The sequence below is a fragment of the Mustela nigripes genome, chromosome 8 (assembly GCF_022355385.1).
Source record: "Mustela nigripes isolate SB6536 chromosome 8, MUSNIG.SB6536, whole genome shotgun sequence".
In the NCBI taxonomy this organism is placed as follows: Eukaryota; Metazoa; Chordata; class Mammalia; order Carnivora; family Mustelidae; genus Mustela; species Mustela nigripes.
Genome location: NC_081564.1, coordinates 87,588,207 through 87,611,344, shown reverse-complemented (window position 1 = coordinate 87,611,344; position 23,138 = coordinate 87,588,207). Strand labels below are relative to the sequence as shown.

Below are 23,138 nucleotides of genomic sequence, written 5' to 3'. Positions count from 1 at the left end.
TCGCCTATTAGGGCGCTTCTGTTCTATGTGTGGGGATGGAAATCACCAAGCTCTGTTCTCAGTGCCTACATACAACTTATCCAGTATGAGTTACCCACATACAACTTACCCAACCTAACCGCTTCCCAAGCCAGCTGACAATGATAACCTGTGACACACAGACTGCAAGCCGACTCCCCCAAAACGGCCCAGCCCAGGAGCGGCAGTCAGCACCGGACCCGGGCTGAGGGAGGCCCACATGCTGCCCCTGAGTGCGGAATCTTCAGTGCTGCTTCTCTCCGTCTTATAAATTATAATTCACTTATTATTCCTTATTTCATACGTCTGTGGCATTACTTTTTGTTTCTTAACTAAAAATCCCCCTGCCAAAATAAGGAACTCAAAGACAAAGTGTATTTTATTTCCAAGTTTATGAAACAACACAGAGTATCATAGAAAAAAAGTGCTGAAATTGAGAGTTAAAACCCTGGGCCTGCTCTAGGCTCTGCAAGGAAGACAGACATGGGCCCTGGCTCAGTTCATAGCAGTGACAGGCAGGACCAACTGACGCTACCCATATCGACATTACTTAAAAGACTAAAACTGGGGGTGCCTGGGTGGCTCAGTGGGTTAAAGCCTCTGCCTTCGGCTCAGGTCATGATCTCAGGGTCCTGGGATCGAGCCCCACGTCGGGCTCTCTGCTCAGTGGGGAGCTTGCTTCCCCCCCCCCCCCCCTGTCACTCTGCCTACTTGTTATCTCTCTCTCTGACAAAAAAAAAAAAAAAAACTTTAAAAAAAAAAAAAAAAAAAAAAGACTACAACTGTACTACTGACAAGCGATAGGACGAGGACTGTCATAACCAGTGAAATGATAACTAGAAGGGAATCAGAACAAACCATGCTACATGGGTCCAGGATGGCTACAGGGAGGGAGGGAGGAAGGCAGGCTGCTTGGAGCAGGAAGACCAACCAGAAGCCACACTTACCGAAAACTCTCCCAAGGATCTGAACAGGAATCCTTTGCCTGGAGCTACCTCTCAACTCTTCTGAAGGCGGCAAAACAAAACGGTAAGCCTCTGTAACTGTTAGGTATCATCGTCACACTGGAAAGTGTTAATAGGGTCAACAGAAATTCAAGAACACACAGTGCCCTGGGAGACAGCGCAGAGCAAGGCCTGAGACACACACGTCTGGGGGCTGCGTCCGGCCAGGGCCTGACACAGGAGGACACCATCTCAGCCTGGTGCCGAAGACTGTGTGACAGGCAGTGTGGCCAGGCTGACCAGAATGGCGGGAGCCCAGAGAGCCCTCAGCAACTCTCCACTGACTTTAGGGCAATGAGGAAAAACAAGATCCCTCCCCAGAACTCAGCACACGCGCTCAGCTTTGCACTGATTAAGAAGACTCTCTGAGTCTCAGCCCCAACTTTCCAGGATAGGAAGACACTCCTCACAGGCCCATACAGGTATTAAAAATTACACACTAACACAGTTTACCATTTTGTTGACAAGAACACTGTATGTCAAGCAGAGCAGAGAGTGTTTACATGGATTTCTCAGATACGGAGTATTACTAACCTCAATTTCCAAGGAAGAAAACTGGGGTATAATGGAATTACAGCTAGCAATGGTTAGAGGAAAACCTATCTATAAATGGCAGATAGAAGCCTAAACTCAAGTGTCAAGATATTGCAAAAAAATATTAAAGTCTCAATAAATGATTGCTATTAATAAAGTAAGAGCCTCTTCTTACCCTACCATATAATTCTGGTATCGTCATTATTGATTAAATGTGCAGAAGCTAAAATACATGAGTACGTTTATGTCAAGGAATAAAACACCAACCAATAAATCCCCCAAACAAGGATTTCCACTTTTATATGTAATCTGTCTTCAAATTTCTTCCATGATATTTTATGTTCATCTATAACACAGCAACATGAAATGCAGTGGATGTCAGTATGGGACTGGTGACCAGCCCCTCATTTCAACTGTGTCTGCAAGGGATGAATGGCCAAGTCCAGGGGAGCCAGAAGACAGAAGACCAAAGCTCCATCCAAGATCGCCTACTTCCCAAAGACACACTCTTCGGTAATCTTCAGTAGAGAACCTGCCAGTACACGGTGCTGAGCTATCCAACACCACTATTTCCAAGACTCAGTAAAGGCACTCCTGATTTCATGGAAGTTTGGGGGAAGAACGGTGATTTTTAATTTATTGCTTTTAAAATATTATTTGGTAAACAAGAATATTGAAGTTGGAATTTGTGTGAAAATTAATTGAAACCGGCTATGGATATTTGCTATGTACACAGGAAACCAACACATATTGGGCTATTTATAAATAAGAGCCCAAAGCTGAGATTTTAAAATGATACAATCTACTTTTGAACTAATTTGGCATGAACACACCATTATGAGATAGATTCGTACAGACAAGGGGTAATCTGTATCTTGTATCAAGGTTTACATATAGTTAAGATAAATATCTTTTGTGGAACACAATTATGCAAAAAAATTAGAACACAATAGAAGACATTTAATAATAAAATTTTATAGAACAGAATTTAATCTTTATTTAATGATTCAGTAGGCATATCAAAAACATGCAGTGCTTCAGGGAGATAATCATCATCATCAATTATGGCTGCATTGGAGAGATACAGAAGTGTCAATTAATAAGAGTTCTGGCTGAATTACTTCCCTGTAACAATTTATAATAAACTGAGCGAACCAACTGAAATAAGAAACACTCAAGAAATTTTATAATAATAATAAAGTCAGGATTATTTTCTTCCCCCTTTTAAATTCCCTTATCATCTAAAATAAGATGTGTTAACAAAGTTACTTAAGTTATAGATAGCAAGAGGAAGGTGAATTAGAAAAAGAAAGAATATCCTCACAACAAAAACAGGTTGTCTATCCCACTCAGGAAATAGGTAGACACGCTGTTGGCCGCAGACTGAACCGTGTAGCACATTAGACAGAAGCAGAGCACTCTTTCTGTCTTTCATTAGAAATTAAGTGCAGATGAAGACAATGTGCACGAGAGCAAGGCTGGCAAGGGGAACGAGGCTGGCACCCTGCACTAGGACAACATGGCTAGATCAAACCACATTCCCCAGAATTCCATTGCTGGGATGTACCCAGTTAGGAGAGGCCATAAGAGAAATTCTGGTAGGACATAGAAGAGGCAGAGGTTAAGCAATGCTCCTTGTGTTGTAATCGACCTCCTGGGTCATCTGTCAGGAAGCAACAACAAACACCACTCTCCGTGACCTGGCAGTCCTCCGTCGCCTTCTCTGACTGCTGGACCAACAGGGTAGGTGTGGGCAACTAATGAAGAATAGTAGCTTTTGCATAAACCCATGTCTCTCATCAATGTCAGGCATATGAAAACATCGAAGGGATTTGGTCTATCCTCAGCAGCCCCGGTTTGTTTGTGGGTTCCCCTACTCAATACTCCACCCACTTTGCATCCTTCTCACTTCTCAACTGCCCTATAGACAGATTTCAAGTTCCAACATCAAAAGCAATGAAACACCTTACAGAGACTGGTTGAAAATGACCCCACAGTTGTGTAAGGCCAAATCCCTGTAACAAATCACTTAGCTTTGTTCAGTACAAACACATACATGTACATATACATACACATGCGAACATACACACAGATACATATATATGTAAACTGGAATGAATAAATACATTCATACACACACATATATCTATACACATGTATACATATGTCACTGGTTCTAAATAGCTGATTGATTCAGAATTCACCAAGTGGAGTGACAGGGATCGACCCTTCACACCCAAAACCACCAAAAAAATAAACAACATATGTGAAATAATAATTATTATTATGGAACATCAGGCAAAGAAAGTGAACTCAGAGAGACAGTTCTCCGACAGTGGAAAAGGGTGGGAAAATGCGGCTGGAGATGAGCAGACCCAAGAGCAAGAACTCATCAGATGAGCGGAGACCAACGGAGACAACGTGACGACCAGCAGCGGGAATTCACGGGACAGAGTAACTGAGAGGAGACACCTACATACACAGCGAGAAGTCGAGATCAGCAGAGAGTGTGTAGGGAGCATGGACTTAGTTACCGATCAAGTTGCACGTCGAGATCAGCAGAGTGTGTGTAGGGAGCATGGACTTAGTTACCGATCAAGTTGCACGTCTGAAGAAACTTCACAATGATGTGGTCAAGAAAAGACAGAAGACATTAGAGGAAACAGTAGTCATCAGTGCTCATCCAGGGCCTTGAGAACCTGATGACTCATGCATACAGAAAGGGGCATACAGAAAGGCCCACCTCGGCAACACAGAGTAGCCACAGACTAAGTGCTATTCCGATTCTGCACAAAAGTGATACACAAAATATCAAACTTCATCCAAATGAATTAACTACAATCCAGAACAAAGCTCAAGAATATTTACTAACATAAAAAAAAGTAGGAGCAACAAAGTAATATTTACAATGTCCAGGAAAAAAATGAAAAATTACCAATCTTACAAGAAGTAGGAAAATAGGACCCATAATAATAAGGACAGATCATAATCCACTAAATGCAGAACAGACAAGATATTAAAATCAGCACATAAGGATACCAAAATACTTACTATGATACATGCCAAATGACCAAAACCTTAAGTAGAAAGATGGAAGATAGAAAAAAGACCCAAAGCAAACATTTAGAGATTAAAAATTAGAAGAAATAAATTCACTTAGATGAAATTAATGATAGATTTATACACAAAATAGTGAGCATAAAGAAATCAAAATTTAAAAAATTAAAATAAGAGCACAGAAAGAAAATTTGTAAAACTGAAAACAGAATTAGTTGTCAATTTCAAGTAACATAACTGAAATGCCCAAAATGCAGTGTAGGAGGAGGAAGTAACTGAATAGCAGCCAAAAATTTCCCAAATTTGAGGAAAACAATGAACCCACAGACACACAAAGCCCAATAAACTATAATTAAAGCAAAATATAAAGAAAACCAATGATGAAGAAAAAAACCTTAAATGTAGACAGAAAAAAGAGAGACATTATGTCCACAGTACCGAAAGTAAGAAGGATGGCAGATTTACAGACAAAATACAAGTGAAGAACAAAGACCAAAAGAAATGGTTATTATCTTCAGCTTATACTTTTCACCATTTATAAAAATTACCTCAAAATGAATTTTAGGCCTAAATGTAAAACCTAAGACTATACCTCTTCTTTAAGAAAATGTAAGAGAGGGGTGTCTGGGTGGCTCAGTGGGTTGGGCCGCTGCCTTCGGCTCAGGTCATGATCTCGGGGTCTTGGGATCGAGCCCCGCATCGGGCTCTCTGCTCGGCAGGGAGCCTGCTTCCCTCTCTCTCTCTGCTTGCCTCTCTGCCTACTTGTGATCTCTCTCTGTCAAATAAATAAATAAAAACTTTAAAAAAAAAAATGTAAGAGAAAATTTTTGTGATCTTGAGAGAAAAGACTTCCTGGATATTACAACAAAAAAGGACACATAAATGAACAAATAATATAAGTTTAACAATATCAACATATAAAAATTCTCCTTTAAAGAAAATAAAGTCACAGAGTAGCAAAAAAATACCTGCATAACACATATTTGATAAAGAACTTATAGCTAGAAAATGTTTTTTTAAACCCTCAAACCTAAAAATGAGGAGGAAAAAAATTTATTAAGGGTAAAAGATTTCGATAGATTCTTCAACAAAGAAAAAAAATGTGGATGACAAAACAAGCTCACTAGAAGATGCTGACCATCATCAGAGCAACACAAACTAGAACCAGAGTGAGACACCTCTACTTATCTAAAGGGAATGGCTAAAATTAACAAACTGACACCACCAAATGTTGGGCAAGTACGTACAACAACAGAACAGTAACTCACTCCTAATGGGAATATAAGCTGCTCCTAATACTCTGGGAAACACACACCTATAATAACCTCAAGCCAGTCCACTCATAGGTACTGACCCAAGAAAAATCAAAGGCTTTTCCATACAAAAACTAGGATATAAATAGTCTTAACAGCATAATTTTAAATACCCAGAAACTGGACATAACTCAGATGGCCATCAGAAGGGAAATGGATAAGTAAGTGGATAAAGAAAAAATGTTAATTCTACTCAGCAACAGAAAGAGATCATCCATCAATACACAAAGCAACACTGAAGAAATATGAAAACAGCTCTGCTGACAAAAGGGCCTGAACAAGGGACGAAAAACTACCATTCCCCACAGCAAGTTGTAGCAGATGCACGCTGAGCACCAGGGGCGGGAGGCCCACTGCTGGCCGCCAGGGGGGTGGGAGGGAGGGGCTAGAATTAAGGGCTGCAGAGGAAAACAGGGACCTTCAGCAGTCCTGGAAAAGTCCATTATCTTTTCTGAGGTGTTCCTCGCATAGAAATAGACACGTGGGTTTCTCTTCCAGAACTTATCAAATTGCGTATTTTAAATGCATTGTTTTTTTTTTTTCTTTAGGTCATGTTAAAGATGACATTTTAAAAGAAGTGAATTTCATAGGATACATTCATGAACAAGTCAGAAAACGTGAGTATTTCAGCCCTTATGTACTCCTCAGAGCCACATTTTTTACGGTTAGCCCTTCTCCTTCTCCCTTTCATTGCCTCTATGGTTCTCTGACTTGGAAAAACTTGGGAGTTTCTAAGTCCCGGAGAACAAGGCAAACTGGTGCAGCGCGCACGCGGCCGCTCTTGGTTCAGCTACACCTCAAGACCTCAAGACGGAGGCTGTGCCGCCAGGACGCACAGCAGACATCCTACTGCAGGAACAACGAAGAGAATGCCAGCAACTGCTAAGAGAAGTCTGAGGTTTAGGGGGAAAGTAAATAAATAAATAAATACACACACACACACACACACACACACACACACACACAATGCACACTATGAGTAAGCGGCTTCTGTGGCACTTCAGGAACTGGAACTGTCTCATACTATGATAAAGGAGAGCCATTCTAAACAAAGAGCAGCAATTTGAAGTTTGGAAAAGCTCTATACGAAAAAGAATAGACCCAGCACAATTTGATGAAAACACGGTTTTTGGGGTTCCTATTTTACTTAGTATCATTTATATACTGGTGTATGATTTGTATATAGCAGGATTTGTAAAGGTATGTATCTGCAAATGTACAATGTACAGATAGGTTAAAAACAACACAGTTAGTAATACTGTAGTAAGTTCAAGAAATGAATGTGAATTTCACAACACCTTAAAATCACAATCACAAAAAGCATTCAGCTGCTTCCTGACGTTACAAATAATACCAGTGGCAACCAGCCTGAACAGCAGAGGATGGGAAAGTCTAAGATCTAAGTTTATAGGCTTGATATGTTACAGTCTACATTACATTAAAGGGGAGAACACGTATTTGTGGGCAACATATGACAAGCAAATACTACTGGCAAGCTCTTCCACGTAAGTACTACTCAAAAATGTCTTTGTACAATGTAAATTTTATATCTTGTTGTATTCAAACCAATTAATAAATAATTTCCAAGAAAATCCTATGAACAAAAAACTGCTAAGGGGTATTGGAAAAGCCCAAACCAAGCTAAATATTCATGATCTAGAAGGAAAAAATATATAACCACTTTACACAAGTTAAAAAAAAAAAAAAAAAAGATTTTTTTTCAGTTCTAAAGAGGTAGAACAACATGTGTATGTTTTTATCATCCCATCGAACCTATTAACTTTACAGTAAATAATTTATAATGCCTGGTAATTATATTAATGTCCCAATATTAAATTAAGTTGATATATTAAATAACCTATTAAAATACAAAAATTGAAAAGTTCAATATACCACTCTAATAAATGTCAACTAAAATAAAGAGAAAATAATTTAAGGGGCTCCTGGGTGGCTCAGTTGGTTAACTGTCTGCCTTCAGCTCAGGTCATGACCTCGGGGTCCTAGGATCAAATATCCTGCCGTGTCCAGCTCACTGCTGGGCAGGAAGGCTGCTTCTCCCTCTGCCGCTCCCCCAGCTTCCAAGTGCATGTGCCCGAGCTTTCTCTCTCTCTTTCAAATAAGTAAAATCTTTAAAAAGAGAGAGAGAGAGAGAGAAATCATTTAAAATAATTTTTATTTCAACACAAATAATTGGGTAGTAATGTACTGAAAGGCCTAAAGAAGTTTTCAGAAGCTTCCGAATACACATATAATCAGCAAATGATTTGAGAGACTTCCAGAAAGGTAAAGACAAGACCTCCAAATACCTTCTCCCTAAAAGCAATGAGGATATGGAAAAATTCAACTTTTTAAGAACTCTGAAAGTTAATCTAACACACTATAAGGAATGTATATTCATGAAAAAGCCTGGATATTGTTAAGGACAGTGAGCTCTGTGGTGTTTTAACTGGTCCCAGTCCCATGCCCATGGCCATAGAGCCCTGAGACCCTGGGGAACCAAGAGAATCACAAGTATGATAGCCATGAAGAAACCCTGCAGCCTAGCAGCCATGAGAGGAGTAAACAGGTTTAGAATTCCCCAAAAGCCCAATTATCAGAGATGTTCCACTAACTGACAAGATCTATTCTCAGGGCTTGTCTTTACTGGACCTGACTCACAACCCAGTCTTTGTGAGGAATGCATAGCCTGAGCAAATTTCAGGGGAGAGGGGACAGAGGGAAAATGCTGTACCAACATGCTGAAGATCACAGTCGCTTGAGAGTGATACCATTTTACACTACCAAGATGTAAACCAACACAACTTCTTTAGGAGGAAAAACTGGAGGATGAATTATACATAGGGAGCTTAGAAAAACTTGAACATATTTCTCACATGTAAAAGGCCATACACATGAACAGGACTGAGTATATGCCAGGGAAAGGCCTGAGAAGGTACTATTACCACCTCTCATCTCTGGCTAACACAAAACCTTTCCATAAGCACAGGCGGAAGTCAAGTCAGAGAGGACACCTGCCTGCTGGTGCACTGAAAACATCCCACAACGGAAGAGAGCCCCTTGACAAATGCTGGAGAACTACGATTAAGGCCTTTAAGGAAACCTGTCTGACCAGCAAGGTGACTCGATAATCACTTCAGTGGCCACACATGACAAAGAGTACATCTATTAAGAATTAGTTTAGCAAAATCACTGAACGATCAGTAACAAAAATAAACAACAACAACACACCCTGCGGGAGGGGATCTGACTTCCAGAGTGGTCCCATTACACTATTTAAAACACCTAGTTACTGAGGTGCCTGGGTAGCTCACTGGGTTAAGCCTCTGCCTTAGGTTCAGTTCATGGTTTCAGGGTCTTGGGATCGAGCCCCACATCAGGCTCTCTGCTCAGCGGGAAGCCTACTTCCCCCTCTCTCTCTGCATGCCTCTCTGCCTACTTGTCATCTCTCTCACTCTGTCAAATAAATAAATAAAATCTTAAAATAAAATAATATAAAATAAAATGTTTAGTTAGCAACCAACACATATACAAAAATGGAGATACGCAAAGTAACAGAAAAATACTGTATAAATGAAGGGAAAAACACAGTCAACAGAAAATATTTCTAAGAAATCCCAGAAGACGGAGTTACTAGACAAAAAGTAAATCAACTAATATTAATATATACAATGAAAGGGGGAACTGGGTGGCACAGTCAGTTAAGCATCTAACTCTTGATTTCAGCTCAGGTCATGATCTTAGGGTTGTGAGATCAAGCCCCACATCAGCATGGAGTGTGCTTCAGATTCTCTTCCCCTTTCTCTCTGTCCCTCCTGCTCATGCTCTTTCTCTCAAATAATAAATAAATCTTGAAAAAAATCAATAAAAAATAAAAATATGCATACAAATAAAGGGAAGAGGATTATGACTCATCAAACACATCAAAAAAGAGAATATTCAATACACACACACACACACACACCACACACACATACATAGATACATACAATTCTACAGTTAAAAATAAAGTGACAGAATGAAAGATTCACCGCAGGGGCTGAATAGCAGATACAAACTGCAGAAGGTCAGTATCAGTGAGCATCAAGAAGGTGAACACAAAGTAGAGGAGGAAGAGGAGGAGGAGCAGGAGAAGAAGAAGGGAGGGGGGAAGAAAGAGAAAAAACCTCCAAGAACCATCGGGCGCCATCAAATGTACCAAAATATTCATGGTGGGATTTCTAAAAGAAAGAAGACAGGGAGTTCCTTTCTAAGAAGAAAGGAACAGGGAAAACATTCAAGGAATAATGGCTAGAAATTTTACCAATGATCATCCTGCACATCCAAGAACCTCAACAAACACCAAGTAGGATAAATTCAAAGAAACCCATACCTAGACACAACAGAGCCAAACAGAAGGAAAGGATCCAAAAACTAACAGAAAAGCTGTTCTTCCATTTCAAGGTATGCTCAGTAAGACTGTCAGCAGACTTCACGTTGAAACTATCCAATTCAGAAGGCAGTGGGATAACACATTCGAAGTACAGGAAAAAGAAAATGAATGAATGTCAATAAAGAATTCTGTATCAGCAAAAATATATAAATAAAAAAAGAAGAAAATAAAGATACATCCAGGTTAACAAAAGCACAAGAACTCACCATTAGCAGAACTGTACCACAATTCTACCTCAGGCTGAAATTAAAGAACAGTAAACAGAAATTCAATTCCATATGAAGAAACGAAAACCACTGGTAAAGATAACTGCAAGACCAATAACAGAGAGTGCACATATTTCTCCTTTTTATAATTCTTTTTTTCTCTTTGATTAAAAGACAGCTGCATAATGCAATAATTATAAATCTGTATTTATCAACACACAAGCATAAAAATGTAATCTGAATGAAAGTAACACAATGTAGGGAGAAGGAAATGGAGCTATATAGGAGCAAAGCATCAAATGAAGTATCAAAATGAAGTCTGTAGTCATCAAAGCTAGAGTGTTATATCTTGAAATATTAATTGTCATCCCTGGGTAATAATTACATAAAAGATACATTATACTATAATTAATTATAACAATGTAATTAATATAGTCATAATTAACATCTATGTCCTTAGGTATATGTACACATACATATGCATTACATGTATGTGTGAATCAAAAAAGAAACTTTAGGGGCGCCTGGGTGGCTCAGTGGGTTGAGCCGCTGCCTTCGGCTCAGGTCATGATCTCGGGGTCCTGGGATCGAGTCCCACATCGGGCTCTCTGCTCAGCAGGGAGCCTGCTTCCTCCCCTCTCTCTCTGCCTACTTGTGATCTCTCTCTCTGTCGAATAAATAAATAAATAAAGTCTTTAAAAATAAAAAAGCAACTTTAAAACGTAAACAAAATATGTAACACAAAGTAGTAACAGTGAAATAGAAGAAAAAAATGAATTAAGGACACATAGAAATCAAACAGCAAAATGGCAGATGTTAGCTGTATCGTACATGAAATATCAGTGGGCAATGCTCCAACCAAAAGTCAGAGACTGACAAAACAGGTTTTCGTAACATGATCCAGCTATATCTTCTCAAAACCGACAAAAATTAAGTTCAAAGATTCAAATGGGTTGAAAGCAGAAGGACAGAAAAAATACACCATGAGCTCATTAACCTAAAGGGGTTGCAACAGTTATTCTACTAACCAGACAAAACAAAGTTTAACACACTTATTGTTACTGGAGATCAGAAAAGGATGTTTTACGCTGAAAAGGTCAATCCATCAGTAAGGCAAGATTATTATAAATCTATAAGGCCCTAACCCGAGAGCCCTGAACTACATCAAGTGAAAACTGAAAGAACTGGAGGCAAAGAAGAAAAATTCAGAAATATGAATTGAGGACATTACATCCCATTTTCAATAATGAAAACTATTAGGTAGAGGATAAAAAGGGGAAAGAGAAAACTCAAGAAAATACATAAATTAACCAGAACAAATGTCCATACAACATGTCACATAAAAACAATCTCAAGTGTACACTGCACACTCCCCAGGAGTGGCCGTATATTAGGACATAAAACAAGGCTCCATACCTCTGCCAGGAGTGAAATCAAACACAGAGTACTTTAATTTCCTTTATCCACATGTAATGACACTAGAATTCTATAAAAAGGGAAATTTGGGAAATTAAAAAATATGTGAAAATTAAATAACATACCAGTAAGTAAATAAATGGATCCTTAGAATAAATAACTAAATAAAGTTGAAAACACTTTGAGATGAATGGAAACAAAAACAGAATATACCAAAAGTTATGGGAAACAGCTAAGGCAGTAGGGAGAGAAAAATTTATAGCTCTAAACATCTGTATTTCAAAAGAAGAACGTCTCAAATCAACGACCTAACTACTCATGTTAAGAAAGTTTAAAAAAAAAAAAAAAAGGAAAAAAAAAAAACCATAACCCAATACAAGCAAACAGGAGAAAATAAAAACAAGAGCATAAATAATGAAATAGAAAAATAGCCAAAATCAACAAAATCAAAAGTTAGTTCTTTGAAAAGATCATCAAAACTGACAAACCATCAGTTTAAACCATGGGGGGGGGGGGGGGAAGAAAGGCTCAAATGATTAGTTAGGAATGAAAAGGGGAACATTACTATTGATCTTACACAGGAAAGGGGAATAAAAAGAAATACCATGAACAAATGTGTGCCATCAAATTAGACACACTAGCTAAAAAGGACAAACCCCTAGAAAGAACAAACATGGAACACTGGGATAAAGAAATTAAGTGATCCGAATAGACCCATCATTACAAGGAAAGAAACTGAATTACTTACTTTAAAAAATCTGGACAAGGAAAGTACAGGTTTCGATGACTCCACCAGTGAATTCTACCAAACATTTAAAAAAGAATTAAAACAAATCCTTTACAACTCCTCCAAAACCAGAAAAGGAATTTACTCAAACACTTCCCAACAGAATCTGCGAGTCCAGTAGGACTCTGAGACAAAAGTAAGACAAAGACATAATCCTTTATGAACATGAAAGAATTACTTCCAACAAAATACTAACAAACTGAAAACCAGCAATGTGTGGAAATTAAGTATGTTTACCAAAAAGGATTTACCGAAGAATACAAGTTTGGCTAAACAGACAGAAATCAATAAATATAATATATGGTACTAACAGAATAAATCAACAAACCACATGACCCTAGGGGCTGGGTTATCGGGCTCTGCCAGAAAGAAGAAAATGCTCAGAGAATGACAGAGACACATGGAAAGAACACAGAGCACAGCAGCAACAGTCTTGCTTCTGTTGACCGACATGGAGCAACACGAGCACCATGTTAGGGACGGAAATGATCCTACGAAATTTACAAAAGAATCCAAATGTGCACAGGGGCACAAGCAAAAACAAACAAACAAACAAACATAAACTTAAAAACTTCTTCCAACAAATGTAGGAGCAATACGCATGTCACAAAACACCATGAATGTACTCTTCAAAGGTTAAAGTGTTGTCTTTCTTCTCTCAATAGACAGAGAGCTGATCATATATTAACAATATTTTACTTTACTTGATGAATTTTGGCCTCTGTTTTGCTTCAGAAAATTGCAATAGAGAGGCGACAGAATTTCATACTCATTTAATTTGTAGAGATGGGAATAAGAGGCCTTATTTCTCCAATTCCTTATTCTCATACTAATTTAATTTTCTTTCCCTACAGTATTTAAGGAAAAACTAATGGTTTTTATTATTTGGACTTTTAATCCCCCAATAAATATTAAGACTTATGCTTACTGTGGTTGACTTTCAACCACAACAATCTGCTGAAAGGTTCATGGAGCCACTTATGATCACAACAGCACTACTCTTGACTTTTAAGTGAAAATTAATCCTAAAAGAATAGTTCTGCAACACGCAGGACAGCACCTCAAACACCACAGCTGCGAAACCATCAGACATCCCCGCTTCATTTCTTCCATTTCTCTCTCTGCAGCTGGACATTCTTCCCAAGGGATGCAAGGACAGTAGGACGTCGGCCCGAAGGCCCGGCAGTGAGCTTCTGTCCTCATCTACAGAGTACACACCCTCCCCACCAACAATACAGGCCATGAGCAAAGACGGCACCGTGATCGGAAAAGGCCGGGGCACACCGCTGGGATGACGCAGGCCACAGTCCACAAGGACCGCTAGAGCAGAGCTTCCTGGTCCAGAGGGCGAGGGGGAGTGAAGGGGGGCAGGAGAAGGGAAGGGAAACGGAGCTAAGGTCGGCCAGGCTGCCCCGAGGGGCAGGAGAGGCGTGCACGCGCGAGCCCGGCTAGGCTGACGGCCGGGTAGAATATTCCGCAAAGGAAAACTGACTGAGATGGAAGCTATTTTGCATGGTACAGTGGCGATGGCTAACAAATGAGGGTACTGCTGGCTGCCTGTTAGTCCCCTGCCTCATCTGCCACCCCTAATGACAGCAGCCACCTGCTGTTTTATTGTCACAGCTGGAGCCGGTTCACACGCCTTGGTGCTGAGCTCTGCCCCTGAGCACCAGGCTCTCTCTTCGCCTCATTACTTTGATGAACTTTTTATGGCCAGCACCCATGAAGACCTCATCTAGGACTCTGCGAAACGGGCCGGCTTCAGGAGCGCTTCCCAGTACACAAGGGGATAATACACGGTGACACCAGGGCTGTCTGTGTCTGTCAGCTAGTGCCAGAGTGACTGCACGGGACTTTGACACCACGGGGCCACAACAGGTAAAAATGCCCAGAAATTCTCATGCTTCATAACGTTCTTTACTCCTTAGTGCAATGCAAAGATCGCAAGACACCGCCACAAGGAAGGTTCTTAATGGTACATGTTATTATAGAAAACCCAATGTACTGCTCATGATTACTGCCGTAAATTAAAATTCCTTTCATTTTCTATAGATTGAAAGCCATAGGGCCAAGTTTTCTTCTTTTGCCTTTAAAGTAAAAACGGATAAAAACAAAAATGGAATCAAAACCTTCTTTGTATCGATATGTACTATTTTAAACAAAAAATCCATTAGTTGCTTTTAATGTTCTTAATAAACAAAATACAACAATGATACATCAGCTGATTTCAGGCTAAATCTGCCACGTATAATTTTGATGCTAAGAAGGATGTCGTCAAATAATGACGTCTTAAATACCAAAAGACTTTACAAGCTTTTTCTGATAGTTGCTGGCCAAACATACACAGAAATCATCAAAGCGTTCACTATTTATAGAGGGAAGAACTTTGAGGTGAATTTAAAATTTTAGTGACATTAAAACAAAGTGCCCCAATCTCAAAACTTACTGTGTGAAAATTACTGAAAATCAACTTTGTATTTATAAACACTGACTCATGTCAGATAATAATAGTTCAACCTAGAAAAAGAAACTCTTTTCAGCATTTAAATATTTCAACATATCTTCATTTACATACACATGCACACTGGTAGTATTTTGAAAATACTCCAACATCACCAAGCAATATTTAATTTTCTAATGCCTAAAAACCAGATTACATATTTCTTTGAGGGCGTCCCAGCCAGCACACCTGACAAACTACGCGATGTGGCAGCCATTAAGTGTTACTTAAACTTATCCAAAATTCTCCCTACAAATACATGTTTGTATATAAATATAGAATTGACTTCTTTCAGATTACTTCCTGCTCAAAGTAGATATGTAGTCTACTTTTCTCAGTCCCACTATGAAACTCCCATTCGTTATTAATTTTCAAAATACTGATGTTCCACTTAAAAGATAACACGAATTTAACTCATATTCACAAGCATGAACACTGTTCTGGACTTTGTGTTGCCGAATGAGGACCAAACTCGGTGCTTGTCATGTGCTCTGTATCGCCAAACAGTACAAAGACAATGATTTTCCACTACGTAAGTTGACAAACCAGATGTTTCCACATACAAAACTTTCTTAGATACATTTTCGAGCGGCTTACCTAAATACAAAATTTTTTTTAAGTTATTAATAAAAAAGAATGTGTCATAAATTTACAAATCAGCAAAAACTAATCTTCACATCATTTCACTTTTAAGTCAAACAGGTAATTTTTAAAAAATAAGGATAATAAAAAATTATCATGAGAAGAGATGCTTGCATTTTAAGTGCATTTACAACTGACTAGGAGTACCATGGCGTACTATACACGTGCCAGGTATATAAGGCTGAATCACTTGTTTTTAATTTATTAAGCCCAGATACTTTTCTTCGGCAATCCAGTAAAAGGCCAATCTTACAGTCTGTGGAACTTAACTTTACAAATAAAACAGTACTCAGTGGTGGTACTTTATGACATTTAACCTCTTATCAATCAAGTAAATATGAAAAAATAATTTACCCAATTTCACACACTGTCCCTTTTTCAGGCAAATATTCTTCAAAATATGAACTGAGTCTGTATGAAGAATGCTATGAAATTCCCATCAGTAAGTGAGTGAATGCCACGTGCCTCTAATGAAGTCAGGGTGGTGTTTTCTGTTTTAGTGGGTGAGTATTCAATCACTAATGCTATGTCTCTCTGTGCAAGACGAAGTATCCACTACATGAATGAAAAAAGACTAGAAATGGATGTGAACGAGAAATGCGTTACATACTTCAGCTGCAGTGATACACCAACTGCTAAACACACACAGGTACCGAGCTGCTCGCGCACAGTGGAGCTGGCCGAGCTCCAGCCTTCTCTGGAGCGGGAACCAGAGCAAAGGGATGGAGCCAGGTGGCGAGGTACGGGAGGGGACACGGAACCACAGACTAGTTTCCTGAACCAGGCAAAACTGACACCTGACTACTCTAAATGTTGACTTATATGTAATTGCTCTTCCTCAAAACTGGCTGTGTTTGGGTTTTTTCAAAGGAACTGATGGAGAAAGTGTGTTGAAGTAACTAATGCAAAAACGACCCTGTACACGATCCATAGTATCAAATAATTCTGTTTGCAAAGAACACTGGAATAGGAAAGATGTCATATTTTAACAGCACTTACATCTTACAGTGTTGCCTATATCCTTTATTATATCTGATGTTGACAACTATGCTGTAAATGAACAGTAATTTTCTATTGGCTAATAGGAAGTTAGCAATTTTGAGTTCCTTTTGTCAAAATCAGACAAATTTCCATATAATAGTTTATTTTTCCATAACACCATTAAAATAACTTACCAGTATCCAAAAAGACATAATTAGTCATATAATCCTAGATGAGTTTTTTTTTCATTCACCTCCTGGGTGTCCATTTATGATTCTTCAAAAGTGTTACAGACTGAATGTTTGTGTCCTCCCCAAACTCACATGCTGAAGTCTAACCCTCACAGAATTGGTACCTGTGGTGGCTGGGAGGTAACTGGTCATGAGGGTGTGGCCCTCGTGAATGGGATTAGTGCCCTTATAGAAAAAAAAAATAACCCGGCCCACAGGAACTGCCTCACCCCTTATGCCAGAAGCATAGGAAGAAAACAGTCTATGAACCAAGAAGCAGGCTTTCAGGAAACACCAAATGAGCAGGTGCTCGGACCTTGGACCTGCAGCCTCCAGCGCTGTGAGCAATCACCCAGGCTCTGCTACTCAGCTACAGCAGCCTGGACACACCAAGGTAACAAAGTAACCAATTATTGTATTGCCTTTTTTAAATCTGAACTTAAGAAATGTTTTCTTTATATAATACTTTAAATTGAGCAATGAACACATGTAAATAACATAAGTATGGAGAAGAGTATCTGTGAGATCTACCCTAAATCTCACTGCCTACTCTCTGAAAATACATATATGTTGAATACTTCTGTCATTCCTTCACTTGATTTTGTAGTTTTACAACATATGTCCATATCCTTTATATAATTTAATAAATATTATATTATACCATTGTAATGTAACAATATGTTTTATAGTATAAAATTATATAATAAATACTATATTGCTTATTTTACTATATTGGCTTATTTTTTAACTTTTCAAAAAAAAATGGTAAACTTTTTTTACCATGATATTACCATGATTATATCATGGTAATAAATAGACATTTGGGTTGTTTCCAATTTTTCCTGATTCCTAGACACAAATTTTGCTTTTTACATAGTTTCTACTGCAGCAAAAACTTCTATATTAAATCTATCAGCTTCCAAGTGCTCTGGTTGTATCCACATTCTCATTTCTCTCCTATAAAAACCTGTATGTCTACAAACAAGAATAGTAACTACATTTCCATTACTCAAAAATTAAATACATTCAAAAACAATAAGCAACATATCTATAGTCAAATTTATTTAAAGTGTTAGTAAATGTTATCTAAAACTTTATTTGAACCTTTGGGAAGAAATAACTTCTTCCCACTCCAGACAGAGTACTGAACATCCAAAGAGACAGGAGGGCTGCAATCCACACCGCTGTGTGTGGTCTGACCCAACCGTGGTCTCCACACTTGGGAGGATGGAGTTCCTCCACTGCTCTGCAGCACAGTCATGGCCAGCAGCCTGCCACACAGAAGACGACCACATGCTAAAAGGCAGGGGCAGTTGAGGAGATTGGCCCAGGAAACTGAGAAAAAAGGACTGTAACAGCAAGTCAAGCAGTAATTTATATTAAAACATCAGCAACACAGGAGAGTAAAAATAATAATAATAATAAAATAAATTCTACATACTACACTTTTCCTCAAAATTCCACTTGAGCCCAAACTCCAAAATTAAAAAGGTAGTACTTCTTCAGTAAACAAATCCTGCCAGTCCTTTATGATGCCCACATCTACTTTCACAAGCAGAAACCTAGCATTTAAACCTCCAACACCAAACCTTAAGATGGTGATAATAATGCAGTTATGATGGCATCTGTGGATGCATCTCAGGAGCAGTACCTTCTTACTATTTGCCTAGTAGAACCATGGGGATCCAGAACACAACTTTTGTTCCAATTTTTAGATTAAAAGAAGTAGATACAAAGTAAAACTGCAATTCCATCAAAAGAAGAAATTGAGCCCTCATATTCATTTGGTACTCTGTGATAAGAAAATCAACATTTTCCAATCACTCAAGAACTTTAGAGTACAGCAATAACTTGAATGCACATTCTAAAATCGGGAAAAGTCACACTCACGTAAATCCATTGAGACAGACTTCAATACTCTACAAATAGTCATAGTAACTCCTATTGCTATATTTCTATGAAAGAAATAGTATAGTTATTTTCTTTTGTGCAACGTAGTTATAAAAATGTAGACACATGGTTGTTGTGTGTTTTCTTTGAATTATAAATAAGCATAGCTAGCTTTAATGAAAGAGAAACCAAGCCAAACATAAACCTATATTCTCCTGACAGACTGATTTTTTTGGAAGGACCTTGATTTAAACCTATTATTCAGACCAAAAAAGAAAAAAAAGAAAGACAAGTGAAGTTAGAAAGCTACTATAAGGAATATATCAGTATCTGGTGTTTTAGTTAAAGAGAACTACAGAGAAACATTTTAGAACTATTTGGAAAAAATGAGTGTTTTTCATTTCTGGTCAGACATAAATGCAGACAAAATAATAGCTATAGATACACAACTAAGAATTCACCATGATTATTGCAATGTGGTAATATTATACTAAAATTTTTGCTTAAGATTTTCTTAAATTTCCAAATATTCTCTAATTAATATCTTAATTCAACAGTCTAAAAGCATAATAAATGCAAGTAAATTTTTCTGGATATCCCTTCCAACACTCTCATGCTATTTAAAAAGAAAAGCATCCAAATGAGCTACAGAATTCACTGGGTCGATGATGGAGGTGGTGATCAAGAGAGTCCACAGGAGTCCTGGATTCCCCCAAAGAACAGCTGGTGCTAGACTCTGGGGCAGGCTAAAGGCCGGGATCCCACCTCCCGATCACCTCCACGCCTACATGTAGCACATGCCGCTTTACCAGGCTATGCTGGAAATCCAAAGATGAATCCAACTCCCAGAAACCCTGAAATTCCCAGCTTCAGAAGGGGAAGTCAGCACAGAACAATTGGGAGATCATTTCCCTAAGTAGGTGACAGAGAGACAGAGGACTGTTAGAGGAATAATGAGTTCATTAATAAATTCTCAGTGTTAATCTATTGCCTGAAGGTCAGGGAAATCAGTGTTTCCAGCCAGAGGTTAAACACTAAACTCAGTACTATAAAATAACTGAAGAGCCAAAATTGGAATCAACTAATCAAAGTGCCCCATGACAATAGTAAATGCCTGGGGTAGTGCATTATGATAATTTAGTGTATAGTATTTACTTGATTCTGATTCTGAGTATTGATTTTGAGATACACAATTGATTTGCTAACATCTTTTCCAAAGGTGGAAAAACATCAAATTAATGCCCCAATTAACTTTAAACACAACACATCACAATTTAAAAAATGTTAAAATACAAAAAACATGTACCTTATAAACAGGAAGCAGGTAATAAATCATAATATACCTATTCTCTTAGAGGCAACAGACATAATATATAAATATCAAAAAAAGCAAAATGTTCCAGATAAAGGCAGGAGTAGTGTAGTAAAATTTCTTTCACAACATTTTAGATTGCAAGAGGTTATTTCCATTAAAAGTACCTGTACGAATACCAATTAGGGAACTTCAGAGATCTTAAAACAGTGACAACTCATTAGGGTTTTATCACTACCTATCCTAGAAGGGAATATTATATACTTCAAATAAACCTTAAAACAGTCCTTATCTGATTTAGTAATTTAAGAACTCAGAATCGCCTATATTATAAATATGAAAGCTTCATAGTATCATATTATCTTACACTTTTTAACTAAAGATGAACCAAACCATTAAACAAGAATTGGGATGTCTTGTATACACACAAACACACACACACACACACACACACACACTCACACTCACACATGCACACAAACACCTGATATGACAGCATAAATCCTGACCAAACGCATTCATGTTCTTTCTCATTGAGTATCAGAAAGAAAAAAATATATATGTGCTCTCATTTTTTAATATAGTTACTCTGTCTGGTGATATCACTTCCATAGTTCCACACACAGAATGATTCTTAAACAAACAAACATATCTGAAGCCTGAATCCATCTTTCTAGCTCTTAACTCTGATTCCCAGCTGCCTACTACGGCTCTCCACCCCAAACGCTTGATGGTCATTGTGACATTGTGAATTTGGCCCCAAAACTCTCCCTCACCCTGCAATCCCTACTCCCTGTGACTCGCTCCTTCTCTCCAGTGTTCTCTATCTTGGTTAATAAAACACCACTTTCTGGCTAAGTGTCCAAATCACAAAGCTAAAGTCAACCATCACCACAGCAAGCCACACTCAGGCCATCGGTTAGCAAGTCTCCCCTCCACATCCCCTGCATCTCTCTTCTACCCACCCATCTCGGTTTCCTTACTTGACGGATTCCTTATCCATTTTCTGAACAATTAAAATAAAGACCCTAACTGACCTCGATGTCTGTAATTACTCTAAGTTCAAATATTAGCTATATTGAAGACATAGCATATACACTGTAACCACAGTATTTTTTATCCTGACCACAGCACTTACAAGATAGAAACAGGGGACACTAGACAAGACACTAAGACAGCAGAAATGAAGCTTCTCTGTGACTTCAGTAGGAAAATCTGCAAGACACTATGAACTAAATGAGGAAGAAACAAAAGAAAAAACAGGTCCACCAAAAAGAAGGCTACTTTCATTTTTGACTTCTGACTTGACTTTGAACAAAGCAGCCCCGAGTGCAGTTGAGCACTGTGTCAATAGGTATTCAAGATAGAACAAAACATGAACCAGTCTAGCTCTAAAAACAGTATTAGGTTGAACTAAATAAAACTGTGGTTTTTATAGGAAAAACGCAGTCAAAGTCAGCAATTTCATGTATCTCAACCTAATTAAGGTACTGGTCTCATCTCTCAGTAAATTATTTTCACTCCACACTGAGGAAGGACAAGTATTTCACAGTTCTTTCAGACTGCTAATTTCTAAGTGGTATTCTCTTTGCACGAAGGAAAGTATGTCCTTTCAAATATTACAGTAAGGAGGAAAGACAGAATTGCCTTACACAACAGTATCTTCGTAAAAAACATGTTTTCTGTGAATATTCTCATTTCTTTTGAACTATTTTAAAAATAAATAACGTCTTCCAACGTTCTTCTCTGCTAGAAAAACTACAGATAGAGGTGAAAAATAAAAAAGCAGAGCCCTCTGACTGCAGAAAGAACCACCCCAGTGTAACCTACAATTAAAGGACTTCGGGAATTCTTTGTCATCTCAGCTTTCCCACCAGGTGCAGAATTCCAGACAAGAACTACACTGCCTCTCCTTCTAAAACCTGTCCTCGCTCCGGGTTCTCACTCCTAATTCTGTGCAACCCCGCTCGGTGCTTTGCTCAGAAAGCAGCAGAGCCTAAACAGCACCTCCAACCTGCTCACAGTCCTCATCACGGATACTGGGGAGGCCGTTTTCATGCCAGGGCCACTGCCCATTGTTACACAGACGAAGGTGTATTTATTTGACAACCGAGAGATATTGCTAGCATTTCACACATACAGGTTAGACACGGAATATACATGGAATATACTTTGGATGAAAACCAGTTAGGAATTACTGATTTTAAAGATAAAGTCAATGTCAGAGAAAATCTCAAGTCCAAGAACTTCTCAACTCTGGGGTCCCAATAATGTGATTTCAGACTATATTTAGATCTGATCAAATGATTTAAAAAATGTTTGAATATGAATAAATCACGACACTGTTATATTTAGATAAATATCTCACACACACACAGATACACACTAAACCATAATGCTTGTATTTGACTGATTAGCATGTTCTATCGTCTATTATAAAGCCCACATGGGAAGTCAAATTATAATTAAAAGGTTGATTCATGAGGATGCAGAGTAAAGAGTTTGTTTCCTTCCTATGGTAATAAAGCTACCCCTACAATGGCCCTTAAATGCTTTAAAAATTCTTGGTTTTGGGTGTACCTGGTTTGAGATTTGACAGAGACCACCCTTTCACCAACATGATCGTCATTCAAAGAGGTTATAGTAAAATGATTTAGGTAACTGGTATCTTTCATTACATCCTTATCCTAAACAGTCACTCTAATTAAATCATAAGGCTGTTTTATGCTAATTAGAGGTAGTTATATAACCACTCGAATCATGAATGTGCATCTGTAAACATGCACATTCACATATGCATGAAAATTTACATATATGCA

General features: G+C 38.3%; 1 protein-coding gene across 1 annotated transcript in view; it reads right to left on the bottom strand.

Annotated features, from left to right (window-relative positions):
- ZNF407 (zinc finger protein 407) overlaps positions 1-23,138 on the bottom strand; it is a 427,312-nt gene that overhangs the window by 277,043 nt on the left and 127,131 nt on the right. The window lies entirely within an intron of this gene.